A 21,312-nucleotide genomic window follows, 5' to 3' on the forward strand; every position below is an offset into this window, starting at 1 on the left:
CGCAGCCAGTCCAGACACAGACAAAGGCATCTCCTGGTGGTCTTAGCTTTATGGTCTGGTGGCTGCATGGAATATGAAAATACTATTTCGACCTGAGAAGACTGTGGTAGAGGAAGACATGACAAAATACAACAGAATTTTTCAGGGCCTTTTCAACTTATTTTAAGAATCCAAGAATCCATCTCAAATCTAAGCAGCACTCTGAAAAAAATTAACATTCATTATGACAGATATGGTAAGCAAAAGAGTGACCTTCACTTCAAACATAGCAGATTTTGAAGATATATGATGTACAAGAAATGGTCCACATTAAACCAATGAACAACAAATTCAACTTTTATCTTTCACAAACAGACATAGCTACCCAAAAGCTTAAAAAATTTAGGCATATGTGAATATTGCTATGTAAATAATGAGATATTGAGTGTCATAGGTTGGGGCATTCAGAGAAAGTGTGAGCAGGGTATTGGATTTCTATTCCAAATGACTCTTCAAGAATAATAATTTGGATTTTTAATGGGATTATGCTTTGCTCTGCAACCTAGTGATTGTTACCATCAGATATGCTTTTAATAAATGTTTTAACAAATTGATCAGTGATTGACAGAAAATGGTACTAAAAGGCTTCATAAAAATTAAAAGATTGTTAACAATTTTTAACATGTCAGCTGCTTGAAATACATTTTTAAGTTCTTACAACAGATTTTCAACTGTCTATATTAGTTTTTTTTTTAAATAGGGCAAATTTGGGGGAAAAAAACATTAAAAAAGCTCTTTCCAGTAGTTTTTAGGTCAATGGAATGTAGAATTCAACTAAATGGGCTCTGTTCTACCAACAGAAAATTACAGATTCTTTGAGGGTTGAATGTTAACAAATAGCATATCTAATTACTCTTTGCCTTCTTTGGAATTTTAATGAAGAGTTCTAGTAAATGATTATAAGTCAAAAAGAATTTGGAAGGCAATTTGATTAATGTGATTGGCCAATGTATTTGACATTCATTCTCTACAGATATTCTGCAATAGCAATTAAAATGGCATCAACCTTAAAAACAAATCCATAATTTTGAAATAACTCCAAAAGCATGCTTTTTTTTTTTTTTTTCCTGAATAGCAGTAATGACTTTAGTGAAGGACATTTCCTGGGGATTACTGACTGTTACAGCTTTATTGGACTCAGATTTTGCAAAACCCTCAAATTTTCCCAAGAAGTCATTATAACCCTGAAATTGCCCTCTATGTTCATTATTTTTACTTAATTAAGTTTCCATATTGGGGAAAAAACACAAACAGTAAGGATGTAATAATATATAATATAATATTTATTTTTCACTTCATGTTATTTTTTTTCCCCTGGGAGTTGACAAATGATACACAATAGAAATTCCTTTCCTAACAATTCCAAAGTATAGGAAAGGAAACTAGTATCCTTTTGAAAGTGACATGATAGTAATTAAAGGAGAAAAAAAAAAAAATGTGCCTGCAGCATCTTAAAAATCACCAGAAACTTCAGCTTGTTCAGATCTCATTTAAGGTATTTAGGCTCCATATACACGGAACAAATGTTGGTGCCCCATCCTATAAAATTCAAAATAGAAACACTGCCAATCAGTAAAATATGTGCAAAAATGTCCAACAATGTTCTGAGGTTTGCCAAGGTGACTGCTTGATACTTAAAAAAATATATATATATAAGTATATATATATATATATATACTTAAGCCAACTTGTTCAGTAGGCCTTCAATAAAAGATAGTATAAGGTAAACAACGTCAAGAGACATCCATGTATATTTTTCCCAGTAAGAAAACATTTCTCCATTGTCAATATGCGGGTGTGATTTTCTTACTATTAGCTAGTTTTCAATCATAAAGCGTGGCACTAGGCTACAGCGGTGAAGGCTGCAAGCTCTATAGGCAGATGAAAACTATTTAAAACTTTGTTCCTCAATTTACTAGCTGCATGATCTTGGGTACATTGATTTAATCTCCTTGTGCTTCATTCAATTTCCGCATATGAAAAATAGGAACAGTAATCTACCCACTTTCTAGAGGCGTCTTGTGGTTAAATGAGTCATGTTTGCAAAGGGTTTATTTAGAACAGGCTCTGGTACATAGAAAGTGCTCAAAGAATGCTCATTACAACATCCAAACATGTATTCTGTAAAATCAGTGAGTTTGTCCGCATCACACTGCTACTAATGATTTAGTGAACTCAAATGAAGCGCTGGACAGCAAGTGACCACTTTAGGAGAAGCGTCCACTCTCCTCCAGAGAGGGAAACCTAATTAGTGGCTGATGTCATTTCGGTCATGATGGGTACAGAAGACAGAGGCTGTCACACAGGTCGTCATGGGTAAAAATTCAAGTTTGAGCCATAGTTTAGGGCTGGTCGCTGTTCCTGCTGCTTGCTGCCAGCTTGTCTTCTGCTGCTGCTGCCTTGTCTTCCTGGGTGATTAATATCCAGATAACCGGTTTTGAGCCCAAGGCCAGACAGAGGCAAGCTTCTCCCAAGGGTTTTGTAGCTGAGTTTCTCGCCTCCAGCGCTGCAGCTGCAAGCGTCGCCGCGGACTCCTGGCCCCGCTCCCCCTACCCCGAGGGCGCGGCTGCAGGTGGGCGCGCTCCTGTGCCAGCCCCGCCCCCAGACTCCGGGCCTGCAGGCCTGCGGCTCGCTGGTCCTTTGCGCCTCGAGCTTGCAAGAGCCCGGGAGGAAGTAGAATGACTAGACGTTTCTTTTGCTGACAGAAGTCTCATTTCATCTGAAAACAGCTATGCTCATATTCCCACACTTTCATCAGTCCAAAATGTGGAATAAGGGGAAAAATCAAAACGGCTTTTTGTTAACGTTCTTTCACTGAAACTTGTTTCTGTCAAATTAACTTCATAAAACTCACGGAGCCTTGGATTACATTCAAAATGTTAATTTTTGTTCAGTGCCTTGCATAAAATAAAGTCATGCTGGTTTGAACTGACAAAATATTCTGGATTTCTTGAAATATTTCGTAATAATTACTGGCTAGTTTATTTGGGAATAAATGTCACATGTTTGATGTATTTCCTCCCTGGTATTTATTGTTGTCCATAAAAAATAAAAGGCATCATTCACATTCTAATTTCATTTCTTGTTCTCCCATTATCCTCACTCTGTTGTCTTTGCTCACAGACGACTGCTGCTCACACAGTCTGGATCACTATGCTGATAACAGGTAACACTTGCATGCATTTAAATAAGCCTTAGAGTTTACAAAGTCCTTCCACGTACGTGTTCTTATTTGAATGTTATGACCACCATGAGGTGGGCAGATTGAGGGATATTATTTACATTGTATGGCTCAGGAAACTGAGGCACACATGAGATGAAGGGACTTGTCATAGATCAGTAAAGGGGAAATGGGTTATAGGGTCTGAAATCCAATGAGCTGTCATTCCACTCTTGGTCCCAAGGTAGGGTGGCCTTATTAAGCAAGTAAGAGCTTTAAAGGTCATAAATACCTGGGTCTCAAATCCGGTTCTGTGACTTACCAGTTGTATTACTTAGGGTGACCAGCCATCTTCATGTACTGGCAGACTGCAAGTGGCAGACCTGGAGAGTTAAACAGGGATAGAGTTAAATAAATATGAAACACACACACACACACACACACACACACACACACACACACACACACACACACACACGAACAAAACAAAATGATGGAGGGCTATAAGTCATTGGTAAGAATGACCAGCGATTGTTGGCGTGACTGTATTCTCTCTCCTTGCCTTTCCACTTGGGCTTGCTGTTCAAAGAAAATTTTAAAGAAGAAACTTTAAAGAGGAAACTGTCAAGGATCATCGATTCCATATGGTTCTACCTAATTCTTACAGAGGCTTGAACATATCAAGCCTTCATGATGGTTTGATTTTGCTTTTGTTTTTGTTTTGGCTTTGATATATATTTAATTTCTTTTCCTGAGTAGATTATGCATACATATTTTAGAAAAATTGTGAAAGGTTCAAAACACTATACAGGAAAATAATTAAGTCCCTCACTCATCACTGTTCTCTAGTCACTTATTTTTCTCCTCTTAAAGCTTCCTCTTAAAGCAATCACTTGTAGAAAATACTTTGGAGATTTCCCAAAGACACTTTATTCATTTATAAAAACACATGTTACTAAGTCCAAAATTGTTTTGCTTACCGCATGATAGGCCAGTAAATCAGGAGATGAAGTTTTGGGGTGAGGAATAATGACTTTATTCAGAAAGCCAGCAGACCAAGAAGATGGGGGACCCATGTACTAGAGAACCATCTTACCCAAGTTAAAACAGCCTCTTTTTATACTAGAAAGGGGAGGAGATGTTGTTGGTTGTTGCAAACTGCTTGGTATAAGAATCCTTGATTCCTGTAGCTATCCACTTAGGTCAATGATGTTCCTGTAAACCTCCAGCAAGACAAAAGTTATTCTCTGCTCTGCAACTTTTATCTCTGTGTGAATGGGAAGTGTTATACCCTCAAAGGTCAGAGTCTTGGGAGTGGGCCCTCCAGTATATTTCAGGCTCTAGGCAACATTCTTTTACAAAAGATGCAGAGCCTGCATGACTCAGCACAGGAGACAGAGCACGGGGTTAGAGCTAAAGGAACAGATCTACTATGGAGTCAGAATTGTTTTTCCCTGTTACACACATACATAATGTATTATTTCTATATTTTTCACCAGATGTTTGCCTAATTGGTACACTTGACCAAACAAGTCACATACATTTGACAGAGTCCCCACATACAGCATGCAGTGGGTCAAGGGAATTACTCAATAGAAAGTTGATACAGTGTTCTTAAAAGAAGAGAGAAGGGATGCTATGTAAGTAAAAATGACAGTTGTTGACTCACTAACCAAAGGCTCCAGGCTGAGACAACAGACTCAAATGAATGCTCCCAGAGCCTCTTGTAAGCAAGTATACATAAAACGCTAAATATGTAACCTGTTCTAACACTAGACTGTGAGCTCCCAGAGGGCAAGGACTCAAGTCTGTTCATCTTTGTGTCCCCAACACTAAGTATACTTAGTTTTTGACTAATGGAAGACATAAATATGTTTTGAGAGCATAAATGAATGTTTTGCTACTTACTGAAATTTTTCTCAAGCATTTCAGTAAGATCTCCTTAATACTGTCACACTATTACCATCCAATGTTTATCTTTTCTAAGCAGATGTTTTCCCACTTGTAACATATCTGTTTGCAACTCTTCTTGTTTCTCTAAATCTTGGTACACAATCTACATTTCACATATTTGAGTTAAAACAACTAGAGTGGTTACTTTTTAAAAATATATGCCACTGGCAGTAAAGATTTTATCTGGAAAGAACTCCTATCTTGGACATTCTTCATTTGCATAACAGAAAGGACAGTGGAACATGAAGGCTGCTGGATGGCTCTTGGGCCAAGTTATTGAACAATAGAGACTGTAATTCATTTGAAAGAGAGTACAAAGTATATATTTTTTTAACATAAAAAGAAAGTAAATTATAAAAGGAACACACAAAGAGTCCTTTCTAGCTCTAGCAAACATTGGTACTATGTCTCTTGTAGAGACTGGCAACCAGTTCTCATCCTGGGGTGGGTCACTAGCCCAGACTTGAGTATCACTGAAGTATGAGAACCCAGAGAAGAACCAAAAGGGAGATGGGTAAACTTGTTTCTTTCCTATGTTCAATTTCCCCTCAGGGGACAGTAATACATTCTTAAACCAGGACTTCACACTAGGATTGTAACATTTAACATCAGTTAAAGAGTAGCACCCAGAGTGATGAGCCAAGAGGTGCTTGAAGACCACCAATGACTAATGGACAAACAAGGTCTCAAAGCTACGAGTAAGCACACTCCGGTCCATTCCCGGGAGACTGGGCATACTGGGCCTCAGTATTGGAGACTGGCTGAAAGAAAGAAGCAGCTGAAAGACGGGTCTAAAGGAGGCCTTGATTGGAGGCTAGCAATAAAAAAGAAAGACACAGAAAAGAAAACAAAGGAAACAATTTCCCCAAATTCCTCTACACAGGACAATTAGAGGTTTAATGCAAATTGTTTCTAGACTCAATGTTTCCATCTGCAAACTTCAAATTGTTACTAGGATTAAATGAAGCTTTGTAAACTGAGAAGAAGTATTTTATTACTGTGTTCTCCATAACATCTAATCCATGCATTGACTGTATTAATGTGCTCAAATGCCTTGGGATGAATAATATAAAATTTGGACCTTGATCACCTTAGAATTGAAAAGTCTTCTAGATCCAACTTTCTTATGTATAGTTTATAGTTTTAAATGAGCATGGAATTTTAAAGTGATAAAATTTAATTAATTATGAGGGCTTTTTCTGTTAAATGTGGACACCATCAAATTCTAAATATATAGCTCTCAGGTATATCTGTCCCTGTCATTCAAGACTCACCCTCAGTACCCAGTGTGGTCCCTTTCACAAAGTCAAGATAAATATTTGTTTAAATGGGTGTTTGAATTAGTAATAGCAGATGTAGTTATAAATACAAAAATGTCAGTCTATTATCAGTCAAAACATGGAAAAGCAGACTGTGTCTATGAAGTGCCTTGAAATTAAACTGAGTCAGTGTCTCTAGCTATTTCAAACCTAACCGCTGTGAACCAAGAGTAATAGAAACACAAATGACCTCTTTTATGAAGTAAGAGAAAAAGTCCTAACAACAAATTAAACTTTGTGCCCCAAAGACAGTCCAATGTTTGTGTGTATATATATTACTCACAGAATTTCTTTTTCCATTCTAATTGAATGAGTCCTGCACAGTACTGGGCACCTAAAAAACACAGATTGCTGTTGATTTTAAATGACAACTACATAAGCACAACCATAACTATTGCTGCAAGCTGCAATTTTCCTGCTCTATAATATCAATGAGGCATCTGGTTCCTACTCTGTCACTTTCCCCCTAGGGCTTCAAGACGAAAGCTATAGAGGAAAAAGTGGGATCATTATATATTTGGCTAGAACAAGAATTATGCTGTGTAGGTTCTGAAACATATTTCTGCAATTTCATAAATGGCCTATAATTCAATAATAACCATCAAAACTTTATTAGTTTCATTTCAGTTTAGCTATAAATGAGTTTGTTTCCTACCAAATCACTCATATCCATATTTTCCACTATTTTAGTGGTAGTTATTATCGTAATGATGATGTCTTTCTCTACAACAATTATATGAGGCAAGTTCAAATTATTCCTGTAACTAATTAATAGTTTTTACAGAAGACAAATTATTTCTTTTTAAACAAGCTTTCTTTTTGAAAAAATATTGCTTTGCATTGTTTTGTTTTGTTTATCTCTGAGGTTAGTAAATCCAGTGTTCATGGGTTGATTATTCCTGGAGAATTGCCAGCACATAGTTCCTAAATAATGTGGCCCCCATCCTCCTCAAACACATAGTAATAATACAGTTTGATATATTTATTGATTATATTTTAAAAGAAAATACTGGGGGGAAAATTTTTAAATGTTAGCAATATTGTAATAGGGAAGAACAAATCTGACTCCATATTAGATCTGTTCCTTTAGTTCTAACTCTGTGCTCTATTTCCAATGTTTAGTCATGCTGGTTCTGCACGTTTTGTAAAAGAATGTTGCCTATAGCCTGAAATATACAGTATAGACAATTCTCAAGACTCCGAGCTTTAAAGGTATAATATTTTCCATCCATACAGAAATAAAAAGTTACAGAACAGAATAACCTTTTAACAGTGTTATTACAGCAACGATGTTAATAACAATTAACAATGTCTGTTAAGAGTTTACAAGAACATCATGACCTAACTTATGTGGACAAGTGCAAGAACAAAAGATTTTGACACCAAGAAGCCTGCAACCACCAACCACACGTCCTCCCTTCTTTAGTGTAAAGGAGTTTGAATTCTGACTTGGAGAAGATGGTTCTTCAGGACATTATTCTGCATCTTCTCGGTCTGCTGACTTTCCGAATAAAGTCATTATTCCTTGCCCCAGCACCTTGTCTCCTGATTTATTGGCCTGTCGTGCAGCAAGCAGAACAAATTTGAACTTGTTTTAGTTTGTAAAAATATAGCATGCTTAATTGACTTAAAAGATAAAAACAAAAAGAATAAAGCTTACTGGTGACTTTAGAGCTACATTCTTTGTTTTACTTTAAGCTTGTTTGTTTACCTAAATAATATTTACCTTCAGGGCTGTGTATATTTGTGATTTGTAGTACATAGAAAATTATTTCTAATGGAAAATCAGTTTAGTCCTTTAAAGGCAAGATTAACAGATGTTTCTTTGGTACCATTGTATAGTAATATATACTAATCTAAGAAACATTGTTAGATTTTTGAATAATACAGATTATCACAAATTGACCAAAATACTTCTATGTGTTTGTTTATCTGTCAGCATTTTCAGATGACCATAATTTAAAAAAAAAATCTAAAAGGAAACATTTTTTAAATAAACCCTCAAGCCCCTAAACAATAAGCAAGAACTTATTTTGACATGTAATTTATCAAGCTGTGAGACTCTTGCTATTATAAAGAAAACAAGACAAAAATATGGAGAAAACAAAAATAAATGAATACTATGACCACAGTCTTGGGGAAGTTCCTTTGAACAGAATGTGAATTTAAGTGTTTTTCTCACTGTCATTGTTTTTGTTACAAATTATAAAGTCAGCCTATACATATTAGATTTTTTTTCCATTAAATACTTGAAAAGCAATAAATGGAAATAGTTGCAATAGCTTCATGAGTGTAGGGCAAATTCAGTTTTGACCATGTATTTATTTTGGTAAATCCTTTAAATGTACTAATATTCCTCATAAACCTTGAAAATTAATCCTCCAGATGGTTGAGACTGGATTGGCATGGGATTTGGAACGGAAGGAAATTTAGCTAACAATTTTGAAAGGATTATTTTTCTGCAGCTTCTATTAACAATTGCCACACCAAGTATTTCTTTGATGGTGTTTTTTCCTCTCTGCTGCATAGTCTCTGTTTTGGTTGGTTGATTTAAATCAACAATGCTCTCCTACGTGAAGTTGGATCATGTCACTGAAGTGTGAGGGTGAAGTTTCTACCTTGAATTGGTTGGTTTGTTTTTGTTAACGCTAACCCTAGCTTTCCTATCAAAATATTGTCCCCTTTTCATGAATTTTCTCATTTCTCTGAATAATAATGGAAATGGAAAGCTTTTTTCTTGATAAAATTGGATATTATCAACCTTTGGGAATTGGCTCGTCACTTCTCAACAATTCAATCCTTTCTCTCCTTTAAGAAAGCACAAAAGGACTAGTATCTCATGAAAATATTTCGTGGGTTTGGAGGCTTTTTACTAAAGATTTTAGTCTTCTGCTTGAATCACATTCTAATTATTAAAGCTCTTGTAATATCCAAAGGTCCCCTCATAGTCATTTAGAAGGTTTTGGGGAGTCTTCAAATTTTGAGAACATGATGGTCCATGACAGTTTTTTCTTCAAGTCCATTTTGATGTATCCCATGAGTGTTTTGGAAAGACTATTTGTGATTTTCCATCTTCAGAATGGGCCCAGAAAACACATAATGTTAGACAAATCTGAACACTGTACTCTATAGTCTTATTTTTATAAAATAACAATCCTGGGTTATACCGATTTCATATTTAGGTTTGATTTGCATCCATGTGGAGAAGGGGAGGATAGATTGACCCTGCTCTTACATATGGAAGCCCTTCAGGACTCTCTCCTGTTGTGGTCTGTCTGTATGCAGTTCTAGGTATAAAGTTCAACCTAACGAGTGACGCTGTTTGGAGAAACTTAAAGATGACCTGCCTACGCTGTGCCCCAGGCAAATGTTAGCAACCTCTCTCAAGAGTTGTGAAACTCACTCTTTATCAAATGTATCAAATGATAAAAAGATAGAGGCAGTGGACCACCAAAAATAATCTCCCCCGTTGTGACTGGTTATGGGTGTGCCCACCCTGTAAATGAGTGGATATTTATTATTTCCTGTTTAAATATATCCGTGCTGTGGATGTGGACATCCCTGCCCGTGGACCCAACAGTGTTACTGAACTGAACAGAAGTCAAATGCACACATTCCTGAGTCTTACTTTTTACACAATTCCAGTTTTTTTTGAGTTATTCTAACGAAGCATCCGGCATCATGGTATGGCGTCTGGCACTACGCAATTCCTTATTTAATAGGAGAACAAGAGAGCATTTACAGTAAAATATTCATAAATTGTCAGCACATCTGTTGTTACTGCCCCCAGGGCCACATTCATTTAAATCTCCTGTTTTCCAGACATTTTTCTATTTCCAAATATACATTGTACTTTGATCTGGCACATAACCAATCAAGCTGCCTTTTATAACCTGGCTACACCTGTTTCTGCAGGTGTAGTAACTGAAAGAGGGCACTTTCAGGATGGAGGCAAAGGGCTACTTAAGATTCATTTTGAGCCAGTCATTTTCTCACGGCAACCTCGCAGGTAGTTTTGAGGAATTTCTCATGAAGCACATCAATAGAATTTTTCTTTTTCTTATCAGCATGGCTTCACTTAGAATGAGAATGTCTCATAAAACATGTTTCTCCTATAACTAGGAGAACAGATATTTTAAAGGCATATTTAAAATTTTTTTTTGCATTCTCTCAACTTTGTTTTACCTTTTTTAATTAACTTTGTCATATGTGAGTTTGCATGTTGGGTTTTTTCTGTGTAAATAACTTTTCCATTACCATGTTTTTAAATATTATTTTGTCTATTTATTTATTTGATTTTTGTTGAGAGTGTGCAATCAACAGAAGCACTCATGGACTTATAGGACTGGTTTTATCTGACCTTTTAATCTGTTCACCCAATGTCAGGCATACTTCTTTCTTCCTATAAAGCATCATACTTACAGATGCTCACAACACACCAAATATCTGAAGCCATTGCTCTGCCTCTGGTATGTCTGTGTACTTGCGTTTCCACCAGTTGAGCTATATGCTTCCCAGGAGTCAGAAGCACTATTTCACAACATTTTACATCATTGAAACTTTCTTTTGCAATTAGGTAAGCATATTAATCATTGCATAAACTAAAAAGAAAAAAGAACATAAAATGTTTGGTATTTTTGCCCATGAAGAAACTTGAGTGCTTTGAAATAACCTGGTGATCCATGTAACTCTCCCAACTGCTACTGAATTTAGATGTGGACAAAGAAATTGTAAACTCTTTGCTGGTGGGCTGTTGGGGCTGTGGGTTGGGAACATATAAATCAATACAATGACCACTAGCCACATATAGCTCTTCATATTAAAATCCAAATTAACAGAATGGAATAAAATTAAAAATTCAGTGTTTTAGTTGCTCTGTGTTCAATAGCCACATGCAGCTTATGTTTATCGAATTGAACAGCATGAATATAGAACATTTTCATCATTCCCCAAGTTCTGTTGGACAGCGCCATGGAGAAATTTTACGCTGGGATAAATCTGCACTTGTTTAAATCCTTCTTCCAATTAAAGAAATCAAAACTGAAAATTGTAGATGAATAATAGCTTTGTGTTTTATATAAGAAAATGATTCATAACTCTGAAAGGTTGGCAAAATCAACATGTATATATTTTAGGTTACAAATGCTATGTAGATTTTTCCATTTTAACCCATGTTTCAATTAATTTACTATCTACTCTCCCTGCTACTATCAGATACAGCAGTTTTACTCTTGTTTGTAGGGTAACGATTAAGCATATCTGATCCAGACAGAGTCATGACTGTACCATTGCTCTATCACCAAGGCCCTGGGGAACTTTGGGAAAGCTTTGCTTCTTTATCTACAAAAAAAGAAATCTTAATAAAACTTAGATTATAGGGTTTTGTTATAAGAACTAAATGAGTCGATGATAAAATGCTTCTCTCTGTGACTGGGACATGGTAAGAAGTGAATATTTGTTATAAGAGTAAGTTACAGCATCAAGCTATTGTGAGACAATTTGAAAAATGTTATCATGTATATTATTTCATTTAATTATCAGTGAATTATTTTTCTTACTTTAAATAGAAAAGAGCTATGGCGAACCACTAAGTTTGATGGTTGGTAATTCATTTCTCTGCATTCAAAACTTACACCCTTCTTAGGTATTACATTCCTTCATGAACTACTCCAAAAAGAATGTGTGCTACTAAGTTATTTTCACTTGAAGGAAATCCTCTGGTTTATTGTTCATTTACAGATTTTATTAATATAGACACCATGGCACAATGTCATGATTTGAGACAGTGAAGCCTGGTAGATCTATTTCACTTGTGTCTAGTCAATAGAGCAACTCAATTGTGTTTGGAAACAGAGAAAATAACAAAAAGTCATTTTCTTCCAGCTGAGCATTCAACAATGAGTACATGCAAACTTATTTCAAATCAGTAGAAAACAAAGGAAGTTTGAATCCATGCTTTTTATCTTCACTTGAGGCCATACACTAGATCTAGTGTAAGGTTTTCTATACTGAATCCCCCAGACCCTCTATTATTGGTAGCGATGTCTACTATTAACTAAGTCAATATCATAATACAGGGCAAAGACAGGCTCTGCAAGTGACTAAAATGTGGATGCTGATTTCCTATCTAATATTGAAAACATATCTTTAATCCCTAATGTTAATAGCTTGTACTAGTTCTCCCCCTTTCAGAAAGCTAGACTCCTGAGAAGAGATAAGGTGCAACAAAAACTACTATATACAAAAAAGAATATGTTCAATACAGGAAGAGATGTATGTGGGCACTGGGGATTTAAAGAACACTGGGTCTGCATTATATGAGGGATATGAGACTCAACTTTGCAGAAGGAGTAGCTTTCAATATGGATATAAAGAAGAAATAAAGTATGGGTTGGAAGAGATAAGAAAAAAGCTATTTCTTATCTTTTGGGTAAGCTAAATTTTCTTTTGCTATCTTAGCATCATTCCCGACATTTTTTACACTTCTCCTGTAGTTCAGATTCTGAGAAACTGAATTTCTCAGACCTCTTTGCCACCAAAGCTCTAGTGTGGGTTCCATCAGTGGGAGACCCTCACATGCAATTAGCAGGCAGAAGGTATTTTTTTTCCCCTTCCGTAGCACTGGCTGCAGTAGGCAAGCCCTGTTTGGATTCTTTTTGTTTGTTTGTTTGTTTTTGTTGTTTGTGTTTTTTTGTTTGTTTGTTTGGATTCTGAAAGCCACAACAGCAGACACATGTAGGCTCCTATGGCTGCCAAACGCAGACCCCTGGCATGGCAGCCACGGGGGATTACAGAGTTCACAGCTGCACTCCTGGCTTCCTACCGTTCCTGATCCGAGTACAGCCACCCCACCTTTTTGTTTCTCCCAACAATTCTGCAAAGACCCCAGCTCTCTTTCTGCTTGAAATACCTAAGCGGATTTCTGTTTTGCTCTTTAGAACCCTTAATGATAGATAGCAAAACACACAAACAAAAATATACATGTAGAAAAGTTAGCACATGTGTTGGGGGAAAAAAGCAGTCTGGTTTTCCTAGCACTTGGACTAAAAATGCAATTCAGAACTGTCTTAAATAGAGATTGTAATGCTCAACTGTTGAGTTGGCAATTCAGTCGTTTTCTGAATTGCAATTTCTGTTTGGAGTAAGTACTTTCCATAGTCACTTCAGTCTCATTTTCTCTAGGTTTGAAAAAGTGAGCATTTATCAAGTCCAAAGTTAACTTTGAAAAAATGCAAAGAAATATATTTATAAAAAATAATAAAGAAGATAACAATTAAATTAATGCCTATGATTTAGCTCAGTGAGTTTGTACCATAAGCTCTGGACACAATAGGCCTGGCAAAGTGTCATAAGAAAATTATAGCCCAGAGATGTAAAGTCAGTCAGTGTTGATTGTAAACAAAAAATTCTAAGAGTATGAAATAAAATTCCTCCATAATATTCACAGTGGTTTGTGGGCTGGGGAGGGGAAACCGTCAGACGAAGTAACAGCATTCCACAAGTCTTGTCTTAGTAGAAGACAACTATGGACACTCATTCACATTTAATATTTGAAAAATACAGGTGCAAATAAGTGTGCCATGTATTCAGGGACATATAATAAGAGATCATACCACTCAAACAAACAGACTGGAAAATCAGCACAAAGAGCACTCAACACTCAACAAAAGGTAGGAAGGAAATTAAGACAATAACAATAATGTATGGCAGATAGAAAACCCAAAGTGGCTATCAGTTGCGATAAAGATGCATATTAGGTCTCATTAAATTTTTATTGGTTTGAAACCCAAACTGCTCAGATTAAATGACAAACAGAACAAAACCAAAAATCCAAACCAAATTCAAAGCAACATGCCCTGAAGGCTATAAAGAGACACAATTCATATTAATAGAACTAGCAAGATAGCAAAGTGATCCAATAGTCACAAATCTTCATGAACCTAAAAAATTTCTATATTTACTTTATTTTTTTATTTTTATTTTTTATTAATTTTTTTAACTGTTTAATTGCATTATAATCTTTTTACAATGTTGTGTCTATTTACTTTAAGTTTCAAGAAGTGACAACTGCTAAAATGACAAGTCCAAAACTTTAGCAAGAGATTTTGTCATACTTTTCTGAGAAAGCAACAGATCAAATAGACTAAAAAATAAATAAGCTTATCAAATGTTTCAATAAAACAATTGTGCTGTCTTTACTAGTAAGTGGATATAGATTATTTCAAAACAAGTTAAGATTTCACAATTTCTAAAATGCATCAATAGAACATTGATGGACTAACCATATGTTGATTCTTTTCAATTAACAGCAATCCATTCACTTGACAGATATTTACCAAGTGTGCCACTGACTGTTCTCACCCTGGGGCTCCTAAATTGTAGCGAGAGATGAAAAATGCCATGGTAAAAAGATTGGAGAAATGTGATCTGATTTACATTTCAAAAAGATCAATCTGCTGCAGGGGAGAGTCTGATAAAACACAATTTTAACTTACAAAAACTCCACAAAATTTTCTCAGAGTTGTTTATATATGATAGAGGACTAAAACATTTAACATCTCTCACTTAGCTCAAGTGCTTGTGTCTCAGGCAAGAGACGCAATACTTTTGACAAAGTTTATTATAAGAAAGAAAAACAAAATTATGAAAAAATATGCTCTCCTTGATTTCCCATTAGGAATTGAGTCAAACAATATTTAAAATAGACAGAGTTAACTTAGAGAAACTGTACTAGAGAAGAACAAATCTAATTCCATATTAGATCTGTTCCTTTGGCTCTAACCCTGTGCTCTGTTCCTGGTGCTTAAATATTGCTGGTTCTGTGCCTTTTGTAAAAGAATGTCGCCCATAGCCTGAAATATACAGGAGAGCCCATTCTCAAGGCTCTGACCTATAAGGGTGTAACACTTTTCCATTCATATAAAGATACAAAGTTGCAGAACAGAGAATAGCATTTGTCTTATTGGAGGTTTACAGGAACATCACGACCTGACCTACGTGGACGGCTGTAAGAGCAAAGGATTCTGACACCAAGAAGCTTGAAACAACCAACCCCACCCCTCCCCTTTTAGCATAAAAAGAACCTGAAATCTGCCTTGGGGAAGATGGTTCTCCGGGACATTTGTCTGCCATCTTCTCAATCCGCCAGCTTTCCAAAGAAAGTCATTATTCCTTGGAGATTTATTGGTCTATTGCACAGCAAGCAGAATAAGCTTGGACTGGATAACACAACTGACAACAGTTTCTGCAGTGTGGCATATACACACCAAATATATTTTCAGAGGTAATTTTTTTCTGTAACAATCTTTCTCTTCCTTGCTAACTTTAGAATTTAATCCCTGAAAAATATGTTTCTCCATTCAACTATCCCATTGAATAGTTTGGCAAAATGCTCTATTTTTTTTCAATATTTACTGATGAGGTTAACTGCTTAACCAATCCATCGTCTAAGTCTACCCCACAGTTTACCACTATTTAAGTTAACATGCACACATACAGATACGTGTAAATACGTGCAAAAAGCCATGGTGGATAAACACCGAACTATTAACAGCAATTCCATCAGAGAAATGATCTGATTTAGTAGCATAAGGCAGGTTTAGAGAAGGGAAAGAAGAATTAGGCTTTAGATTTAGGCTTATCTAGAATATTTCAATTTCTTTTAAAAGGAGAATTCATTTGTATATGAATGAGGCAATCACAGTTTAGAAGGAAATAGAGCACTGAATTGTCATAGTGTAGTTGCAAAGGTTAAAAACATGACTCTCATACAAATATAGAGTGGACACGTGTCAGATATTTTACTAAATTCCTTAATTAATGAAAAAGCCAGGAGGGTAATAAAGCTAGTTTCAAAAGACTTTGAGGATTGAAGATTATATAGCCATCAGAAAAGATATACTTTTCAATATGGATATTAAAATAAGGTTCTTAAATTACATATAAAACTGATTAATATTCCACAAGACATTAAAACTATAACTTTGGGATTATGTTTTCTACTGATTAAAAATCTACAAATTGACACGTAACTCTAATTAAATAGCTAAACTAAGCACAGGTACTTTTTTCCTGGTGAATTAAACAATCTTTGGATTTGACTGCAAAACAATAAACGAGTCTGATATTAAAAGTACAAACATGCTCGTTTTGTTTGCTTATTTCCAAGTATTGTATGATTTTTCTTAATAAAGTAAAGGAAAACAGTAAGAGAAGGTACCTCACTGTTAAGAACAGGAATTGAAACAGATATTTTTTGAACACATATTGGAGAAATGTAAGTAATTTCTGGGAAAACCATAATAGAATGATCCAAATACAGATGATGGAGATGTAACAATATGAAAAAATATCATTAATTGCAGAAAAAGAGTTCTTTGCAGTTGGTATATAAGCTCTGATACTAGAAAATACTCATTCAAATGCTAACAGGGATATAATAGAAAAAAATTAAAGTTTTCATGTAAGACCAGGAGAGAAATTGCCTTTAGCTATATGGGGCTTGATTATTTCTAGTGAATAATGATTTTTGAGTTATTGAATCTATTCTGTATATTATTTTTAGTTTATGTTGGAACTAATTATACAGGGAATTCGTATAGGACATTCCATGCTTTGTGTGTGTGTGTGTGTGTTTGTATGTATGTAGAGTGTGTGTGTGTATACATTTTTTCACCTGTAATCTGAACATTATAAATCTCTCCAGTTATAGACTCTATAAACTCTAATTTGCAAGTACAATCAAGATTTAGGTGACCACTGTGAGTTCTGAATAAGCAAAAAAGTAAACTAAAAACTTACACTATTCTTGATGGTCCATATATCATATAAATGCAAAAGTTTGTTAAAAAAAGTCTTCCCATAATTTACACAAACCACTATTTTCAAATATTAGGCTTGAATCAGGATTAGCCTAGTGAGATATGTCCCTGTACACTTTCATTGAGCTCATTTTGTCTTAGTTACTTGGAGAGATTTTGTTTAATAGACTATAATACAAATACAATTGATTGACTTTACGGAAAGAGATAAAAATAACCCCGGAGGTCCCTGATAATAAGGAAATATTAGTGTCTTTACATTCCATGATCCTAGTTGAACTTTCTGATATTATTTATCCTGTCTGTTGGAAATGTATCAACATCAGCTAATAAACATAGGGCATCAGATTCTGTGAAACCAAAGTGAAAGTTCCTCTAAAATAAAGAAACTTAAAACTGCATTCCTTTCAAATAATCTAGGGCATGCATATTTATTTGACTTTACATTAAAAAAAAGAGAATACTGATTTACATAAATTTACATATACTGCTTAAGTATGTAAAACTAATTAGTACAACTGAAAACGATGCATTCAAGATTCACATTTAAGGTCATTCCAAGAACTGAGGTCAATCAAGGTTTGCAAATTAGGAAATCTGGCTCCACCAGGGTCTTCCTCCCAAAGCAGGGATCATTTTCAAAGTGTTTTGCCTAAAAACAAAGGCTTCCGAGTTGTTGACTCTGTGAAAACAGATGTATTTTCCCCAGTGTTCCAGTAAGAGGCCCCTAAGGATTTTTCGTGTGCTTGGGGCTGCTGTTCTCCTTGACTCCTTGTCTTGAGACGGTGTGTTACATCATTCTGTCTCCTAACTGAGGAGCCTATCAAGTGAGCTGCCTTGGACTGATCTAGTCCGTGATAGGAAGCGTTCTGTGCTCCAAAAACGGCATGCAACCTCAAACAGAGTCTTTAAAAACTGTCAGCTCTACTTTTAAATCTTAGTGGCTTAAGCTGTTTATAAACGAGCCTAAAATAAGAAAGTTTTCTGTTTTAAATAAGATAACCTATGAAGTTTTAAAAGGTGCAACATTTTGGGCATTATGTGTTCCTTCCTTGAGTTATGAGGGAACTTTAATAAGAAGTGTCAGTAATCTCAAATCCATTTAAACTTGCTTCCTGGGATGTACTGATTTACAGAGCCATGATCTGCCTGTGATGGATCATAGCTGATCAGGTCATTTGCTGATAAACATATTTCAGAGGATTTTCCTTTCCATTTTCCGCTGAAATTCTTATAGTGTAGTGGTATGTCCTTGCAGAGTCTACTCTGCTGGCCAAGTTTCTTTTTTCAAGAAAAGTCTATTTTCTGGAAATACAGTTCATCCTGTAGAACTGGTTTTACTATTTACTAAAGACCTGGACCCTGTCAACTCAATATGGTGCTAAATATTGAGATTAAAAAATGCACAAAATCAAGGAGTCAACGGTTTGAGTTGTTGGGTACTTAAAATCATTAAGGTACTCACAGGAACTTTCCCTTTGCTACAGGATATATATATATTTTTTAACCTTGTCCTGAAATGTAACCTTGTGTTTTTGGATTTTCTAGTGATTTCTTAAAATGACTCCCTTCTCCGTCCATTAATGGCACTATTGCCAAACCCCTGCATATATCTCCATCCTCCCCCGACTCAAAAACTTTCAGAGGGGACCTGCCACTGTAGGGGAGGAAAAAGTTATCCTCAAGGCTCTTAGGGTTGCTGGCTTCCTGAAAATTACACTGATAGAGACAGATTAACAGGAGAAAAACATGATTTACTTAATGTAAGTTTTTTGCGATATGGGAGCCCTTATAAGGAAATCAAGATCTGAGGAAATGATTAAACCAGAGTATTTTTAGTGCTAGGTTTGATGAAGTGTAGACAGTTGTGGAGAAATATGATAAAATATTAAAAGTATAAAGTAAAAAAAAAAAGTGTGAGGTCCAAGAATATGAAGGAAGAATAATAAATCGGGGGAAAATTAGCAAGGCCTGTCTGTTTCTTTGGATTCTTCTGGCATCCTTCTGTCTTTGGATATAAGAAGACTCCTTTCCTCTGGATAAAGGGAAGGCATCTCTCACGTGAAGATTTTATGACCTCTTTTAGGGGACAAGGGTGTAGAGAAGGAAGGTCAGAGTGACCTTCCTGCTTCTGCCACTTTCTCAAGTTCCTTCAGCCTATAGAATTAAATATGCCATGGTGCCACTTTTAGGGTATCATGTCCTGAATGCCATCTCTACCCGGTGCATCCAAAGTCCATGGTCTAGCATTAGAGAGGGCCTCCATCCTCTGCCCCCAACTGTCACTCTTTCATGTGACTTTCCTTCAGGACTTCTACTCTCTAGAAATATCTTCAGTGATCCTCCCTGATTTTTAAATTCTTACCTTTTTTTTTTACTAGGATACAGCTCACTCTCCACTTTTTCTATAAAAGATTTCCATGACGATTTTATTGTATCCTCATCTTAACTCCATCTTGCAAAGCCTGGTTCACATTTTCCCTCTGTAATAGAAGCCATCTCTGACAACCCCTCCTTATCATCCTTTGACCTATATTATTATCTTTAACAGTAAATTCTCCCGTTTATTTAACATGTGTTATACTGTTTTATAGAAACTGAAACATAGGGAGATTAAGAAGATTGCCCAAAGTAACAGAGCTAAGATTGATATCTGTTTTGTTTTGTTTCTTTCTACAAAGCCCTTTCTCATAATTAAATAAACCTGCTGACTTCATTTATCCATTAGACCTTCTCTGAGATGATATTTTTATCATCTGAAAAAGCCCTTATTTGATTTAGTACCACCTATGCATTTATGAAATGCTTCATACATTTTGCACTTCTTTTTGTGTCCTAAAACTTAAGCCCAGAGTGACAGAATAAAATGCAAATACATTTCTTTTCTTAGCTGTGTTAATTTCAAACTAGTGATAAGTCCAATATGAAACAATAAATAGGAGAATGCTTAGGACATCTTATAAACTACCAAAAATGTACTAAATTCTCTTGTTTCTTAGATGCCACTGATTATGAAATTAACCATAAATTTAATAATATTTTCAGAAAAAAGAATCTTGGAGCTTTATAAAAACACTGTGATAGTGTAATGCACTTTTCTCAATTTTAAGAGTATTTTCCAATAAAACAGCATTTTAGAAAAAGGGAAAGGCAGTAATTAGGGTGAAATTTTCTGATTTTCTAGGAGTTTTTTTTTTTTTTTTTTGACATACATAGGGATTTTTAAAATGAAAATTAGGCAAAAAAAATTTCCCCCAATTCTGAGTATTATCCATGAATAATATATCAAAATCAAAATTCTCTTCTTTTTTCTGACTCTGGACATATAATGAATCCTTAACTGACATTAAATATTGGAACAGAACATTGTGAAAGAACCAGATGAAGGAGCATATAAAATTTGTCTAATTCTCTTTTCAATTTCATGTAAATAATATGAACTTGATTTCCCTTTGATGCTTATAAAAATGTTAACTTCTGTACTCCAGCAGCAAAATCCTAGGAGGCCACTAAGCTGCAAAAGAAAGCTTTATCTTCCTCTTTTACTGCATGTTATCTTTATGTTTCTGGGACTCTGTCTTTTTTATTCTTTTTGTTTCTTTCTATATCTTTTTTTCTCTGAACTAATTTTGTTTTTAAATTAAAATTCAACAACTTCATTCTGTCTCAACTATAATTTTAGAGATCCAGATGAAGTACTTTATATCCATCTTCTTAAAAATAATAAATTAGAAGAAAATTTCTGCAAACTGCATATATGACAAAGGAATATTATTTAGAATATGTAAAGAGCACTCAATGCTTAGTGAAAAACAAATAATCCCACTGTAACATGGGCAAAAGAAATACGCAGACACGTCACTGAAGAAGTTAGATAGATGTTAAATCAGCACATAAAAATGTGTTCAACATCTTCGGTCATCAGGGAAATACAAATTAAAACCACAATGAAATATCATGCCCACTAGAATGGCCAAAATGAAACAGAGACAATAATGCTGGTGAGGAGGTAGAGAAATTG

This window comes from Camelus dromedarius, chromosome 14, assembly GCF_036321535.1.
Source record: "Camelus dromedarius isolate mCamDro1 chromosome 14, mCamDro1.pat, whole genome shotgun sequence".
NCBI lineage: Eukaryota > Metazoa > Chordata > Mammalia > Artiodactyla > Camelidae > Camelus > Camelus dromedarius.